Below are 6,796 nucleotides of genomic sequence, written 5' to 3' on the forward strand. Positions count from 1 at the left end.
CATTCAGTCTCTTCTAATAATAATCGGTTGATAACAGCACAACAATAGAAAATATAAAAGATTACTTCATCATAATATAACTAGCTGACCCGACAGACGTTGATTATGTACAGAATAATAAATGAAACACTGTTTTTTATGAATTTGTCAATAATATTTCATAAAATCAAGAATTATTTCGTAAAATATGCTCCTGTTGTTATAATGAAATTGTTCCACAGCAGAACTGTCAAACCGTGCGGCAATAAATTCTCTAATAGAAAATACGTCCATACAAAAGAAATATTGGAAAAAAAATATGGATCCCAAATCAAAATAAGAAATATTATCTCTCAATTTGGACTAAACTGCACTCCATGAAGTAATTCCCATATCCGTGCATTAGTTCAGGAGTCCACTGGAAACAAACATCAAGACACTGGATTTAAATATATTAAGATTATAATGAAAGATACTTAAATTTAGTTTTAATTTTTAAAGCATTGTTCACATTTAAACGATATCATATTTATAACTGGTTGTTGAGCGGCCATCTTTGTGGCCCAGTTTTCTCCGTCATACACAAATTATCTTTTATAATGATTGTTGAATTGGTATAGACATTATCAATTATTTTATTCGTTGTTTGATCCAGCAGATAGCTTATCTAGAGATATCGAATCCGCCACGTGAGTCACTCGCTGTGGTTTCATTATAACAATAAATTCTAATCAATGTTTATTATAAAGATAAAATTGCTTATAACCTGCAGTTGAACCTGACATCCTATTTTTCCAATTTCTTTTGTTCTGTATTTGAAATTATTATTATACTAAATTATTCGTTATTTTGCGTTTTTTCATAATTAAAGAAGGGTTATAAATTACGCCATGTTAAGGACGCGTTCTCTACGACATAAAATATCAAAATTTCAAAGTAAAAATTTTCCGCTAATTGGAGATAAAGAAGTAATCTATTTTGTGCCAATTTTTAGTTTCGTTAGATTTAGTTTCATTTCATCACAAATGCGTGATTCGCAAATGCGTCCAAATTCCAATTTTATAAAGCTATTTTGAAGCTGTCACTTCCTCACTATTTACATAGATTTGCTTTACAATTAGCTGGTGTTAAGAACGGCTAGAGCGCCTCACTTAAGGATTGTAATACAATGGCCAGTAACAAAGGTTGGTGCTTGACACAGGTTGACACCACAACGGCGCTTATTTCTGCCGTGAAGCAGTTATATAATAATAATAATAATAATAATAAATTTTTTATTTGCGAAAAACTGCCACCAAATTTTTTACAAGTACAATAGATATGACAATTAACATTGTATAAAGAAAAGAAAATTAACAATACAAATGTTTAAAAAACAATAAAGAAAGAGATATTAATGCTTTAAAACTAACTATGTAGAATGATAACAAACCAGGCAGCAGCGCGATTCGCAAAAAGGAAAGTTCTCAGCAAACGTTAGGACGTATTTTCCTAACACTGATATTATGAACTTCCTATATTTTTTTTTTCCGTGAAAGCTATTTTGGCAGTAATGAGTGAAACAAATAATTATAATATTTAAATATTTATCGTATCCTTTATCTAATAAACAAAGCTCAGAATTTAATAAATTTATAAATCTGAAAAGAAAATATTTATATCAAGTAGTGATGCGTATACACGCATTTACGTACATCCCCACTAGCTAGACAAGTATATAATAAAAATATATATAAAAAAATGCATGAGTAATTTAATATTATATAGATAAAATATATCCATTATGATACCCATACTCACTACAGTCGATGTATTTAATTTAGTTTTTGCTCTTGCAATAATAGCTTTTTGTAGTTATTCTTAAAAGATTCCTTTGAGTGCAAATTTCGAAGTGGTGGTGGCAGGTTGTTCCAACACTTAGTGGCTGCGTAGCGAAAGCTACCACGAAATGCGGTTGTGTGGAAGATGGGTATATTTAAAGAATCGTGCGAAGCGCGGGTCTTATGTGGAATGTTAGCATCACTTCTCCATTTTAACTTTTTAAATAGATAAATAGGGATTTCGTTCTTTATTATACCGAATAGTAAGGTAGCAAAGTGCAATTTCATACGACTCCCCATTTTTAATAATGACTCTCTATTTAAATAAGGGGTAACGTGGTCTCGCCGCGGAATGGAGAAACAATATCTTGCACAAGCGTTTTGAACACGTTGTATGAGACGTTTAGTACGCTCCAATAAGCGTGGACCTATGGCTGCATCCATATAATTAAATTTGGAAAGAATCAAAGATTCACAGAGGAGTACACGTAGGTCTTTTTTTATTGAGTTTCTGATTCGGTATAGTACTTTCAGTCTATAAAAGCAACTACGAACAATCTGAAGTATATATTTTTCGAAACGTAAGTTTTCGTCTACGAGCAAGCCAAGATTTCGGACCTCGGTTACCTATTTGTTCATTATTAATTTTAATGTTGGGTTTACCAGTTACTACTTTTTTAACTTGATGCCGAGTACCTATAACCATATATTTCGTTTTTTTCGAATTTAATAGCAATCCATTGGATTTCGACCAGTCAAAGATCCGATTAAGGTCTGAGGTAATTGTATTGAAGGCTTCCTTATCATACGGCTTGAAAGACAGGTAAATTTGTATGTCATCAGCAAACATATGAAATTTACAATATTTGATATGTTGAACCACGTCCGCTGTGTACAGAGTAAATAATAAGGGACCTAGGATAGACCCCTGAGGTACCCCTTTTTTAATTGGGAGAGGCCGCGAAGTGGTCACATTTCCGTCATGGTTAGTAATTTCAACGAATTGATGTCTGTCACGTAAGTAGCTCGAAAACCACCGCAAAGTTCTTTCTTCTACGCCGTAGAATCGCAATTTAGCTAAGAGAAGATCAAAATTAATGGAATCGAATGCTTTGGAAAAATCTAATAGAACCATAACAGTAGCTTCCCCTTTATCTTGTGAAGAAAGTATATCGTCTATTACATTTATTAGGGCTGTAGTTGTGCTGTGTTGTTTCCTAAAACCTGACTGTAATGTAGGTAGAATATTGTTTTTTTCTAAATAGGTCAGAAGTTGACTATGTACAATCTTCTCCAAAATTTTGGAAGCACAAGGCAAAATACTAATGGGTCGTAATTCGTTAATTTCGAGCGGGTCGTTTTTTTTGGGGATAGGCCTTACTAGTGCATTACGCCAAATATCCGGAAATATATCTGAAGCAATTGATTTATTAATTAGTTTGGTAAGTGGACTTAGTGTATAAGGAAGAGATAACAACAGCATATTCAGTGAGACTCCATCGGGACCAATTGCGTTTGACTGCAATTTTCGAAAGGTATTTGCAACTTCAACCTCTGTTACAGGTTGAATAGTAAAAGAATTAGATCCGAATCTGTTCATATTGAATGAATCTATGTATGTCCGAGATATACCCTCTCCTCCCGGAACGTTTAAAAAATATTGGTTTATAGCCTCTGGGTCACATAAGTTGGGGGGAAGAATTTCGTCATGTTTACTCTCAAACATCACGTTTTGTTTAATGTGTTTCCACATAGTTTTAGGGTTATTTATATGAGTGCTTATATATGAATTAAAATATGCCTGTTTTTCTGATATTAATGCGTTCGATACAACTTTCTTAAGATCCTTATAGTACAGCAAATGACCAGGATGTTTACTTAAATGCGCCCTCTTATAAGCCTCGTCACGTCGCTTCATCATTAAACGTATGTTATATGTGACCCAGGGGTAGCTATGTTCCTTAATTCTAGCTATTTTAATTGGTGCAATGGTGTTAAAAACCTGTAACAGATTCGAGGTAATAACGGAAGCAAACTCATTTACACCAGACGGCACGTCCTCATTCCAGTTAATAGATGACATGCAGCTATGCAACTGAGCTGGATCTATATCTTTGATGGGTCTATACTTAATAAGTTTAATTTTACGTTTAGGTTTGGGCACATCAAGTTCGCACGCAACAAATGCATGAGAACTGAGAGAAGGAATGTGATCGACCCAAACCTGTGACACATTTGCATCCGTACAGATAAGATCTAATAGGGTATCACTGTGGGTAGTGAAGTGAGTGGGCTCAGTAACATACTGTTGAAGAGAAAAGCTGGCCAAGAGGTCACGCAGAGCCAGAAATTTTGCCTCATTTACTTTTAGAAAATCAATATTAAAATCGCCGAGTAGAACAATGTAGTCATGCTGTGATAGAGTTGAGATGGTATCACATAGGGCATTTATAAATGTATATGCACACAACCAGGGTGGGCGATAAGCTGTACCGATGGCTATTTTCCTGGAGTTAACGCGAACGCTTATCCACATTTGCTCAACTGAAGCTACAATAGGATGCTTGATAACATGTGCCTTAATTATAAAATATGTAAGCATTATTGTGTTTCGGTACGAAGGACGCCATAGCTAGCGAAATTACTGGGTAAATGAGGCTTGACATCTCAAGATGACGAGCGCAGTTGTAGTGCCGCTCAGAATTTTTGGGTATTTCAATAATCCCGAGCGGCACTGCATTGTAGCACTGCAGTGTTGGGCAGAGCGTATAAATTACCATCAGCTGAACGTCCTGCTCGCCTCGACCCTTATTTTCATAAAAAAACAGGTATACGTGGGTGGGGCTTTGGTTACTGCAGCGCGGCTCAAATGGGACCCAAGCCTGTACGTGGCGGTGCGTGAGCTGTTCCCGGTCGAGTACCGCGTCAGCGCTGCCCTGCTGCCCACCGTCGCTCTGGCGTTGCTGGTACTAGCGCACTTGGTGCTGGTGGCATTGCACACGCACCGCCTCCTGCTGCGCCGCAATCTGCTCGTCATGGTAAGATCTTAGTTGCGCGCGAGCTGTTCATAGTCTTCTAGTTCATCTTTTAATATACCTAACTGGGCGATGTTCATCGAAAGCTTAGGTACAACTTCAATTCTCGCAAAGTTGCGGTCATTGAGGTGCGAGTGTGCTTTAAGATGATTTCACAAAGTGGCTAAGTGATAAGTTTCTTACGAAACGTGCGGTTGTTGTCATGTCATACATCAATGCAATACGCATGATCCTCTCATTTTGACGTGATATTCGATGGTGGAATTAGAATGCCGGTATTAATCTGAACAAATCATCCGAACATTCATCTTGAAACCAGGGGCGTGTATATGATATAGGCACCTCGATATTAACCCAAATAAATATAGCAGTAGTGTTAAAGTCAATTTAGTTTAATTTGGTTCTGTTATTTTATTACCAAAATTCTATTGAACACCCGCTCATAAAATTTTTCCTCACGATAGTTACTAAATACCAACGGTAAGCAATCTTTGCTTATTCTAAAGCTCAACTTCGACTAGTTAGATCCACAGTGCCTACTCTGCTAGAAAAACCAACGCATGCCCCTGCTTGATACATACAGCCTTATATCTACTTTCTGCCGCTGAATTCACCACAGTACCGCTCGTTACACAAACACGGTGGTGCTCTTGCTCTGTGACGAGTGAAATTTACAAGTCGAGCCCCGTGTGCGCAGTACGCAGTGGGTGTGTCGCTGTGCCTAGCGGTCGCCGCGGGCTGGGCCACGTGGGTTTGGCTGCGTGTGGCGCGCTGGTGCCGCTCGCAGGCTGCCCAGGAGCTGCAGCACGCCGCGGACGTCACCGACCAGCTGCGGCCGCTGTTGGAGCAGCTGGCACACTGGCACCCGCTACCCCAGAAGCTCAAGGATATCATTCAGGTCACTCGACTACTTTGTTGACTTAGCAACCTTTATTGATGGGCGATTCAGTTTAATTGGACCGCTTGTAGTGCTGCCAGTATCACGAATTACGTAACATGATCATTTTACACAATTGACCATTGGGGCTGGCTCATATTTTTGGTATCATTTAATCAGTCAGCGCGCTTAGGTTTCCGTAACCAATTGGGCTGCTACTCGCTAGTCATCTTTGCGTAACCGCTTGTCCGCATACAAAGGAGCACATGCGAGTTATCGCATGTGCTCCTGTCCAGCAGGGGTATTCTACTAAAAATCTACAACTGCAGTGTAACGTGACGTCTGTTAAAGAGATTAAATGTTGACATTTCGGTATTCCACTAAGCTGTTGCAGTTATATTGCTGAAACGCTGCGGTAAATGAATAGATATTCCACTAAAAAATGCACTGCAACTACACTTCTTTATCATCGCCCTATCCCATTTTATATGTGGATGAGGGTGGTTTGAGCCTCTTGCTCTGTTTTATCTGAGTTAGCACAGGTTTGCCGCCACCAGAATACGCGGGGCAGCCTGGACATCCACTATTAGGTACAGATCTTAACTGTATAACGCCGAGGGACGGATTCTCCAGGACTACGTAGTCTGGTACCGTCCTGGAGTAGTCCATTTTTATTCCGCTTATTTTGATCAGGGTAACTAAACTTAATTTTCATCTGCAATTATTTTAATTCCTTCAGGAATCCAGCAAAGATTTCTTTGAGCCCTCTATGTACGGGTTAAGGTCGTTAATAATTTTGGTTTATTTGTGCACATTCATCTCAGAAACTTGGACTTTGTTTTATTTCGATTAGTTTACCATTGAAAAAGGTAACAATAACGCGAAAATTGTCGGTGGTCTCCATTGATATATTTTAATGTTTTCGTAAATGACATCCGCAAGGTGGGAAGGTACTCCCAATATAATATTAAATACATTCGTGGTAATATTGAGATAATAATTTATAATATGAGGGTAATGGCTGTGTACTGTGTAAAGAGATGCTCCAGCCATAAGCCCGCTGAGTTTCTTGCGCCCATTCTTCT

The sequence above is a fragment of the Leptidea sinapis genome, chromosome 34 (assembly GCF_905404315.1).
Source record: "Leptidea sinapis chromosome 34, ilLepSina1.1, whole genome shotgun sequence".
Lineage (NCBI taxonomy): Eukaryota > Metazoa > Arthropoda > Insecta > Lepidoptera > Pieridae > Leptidea > Leptidea sinapis.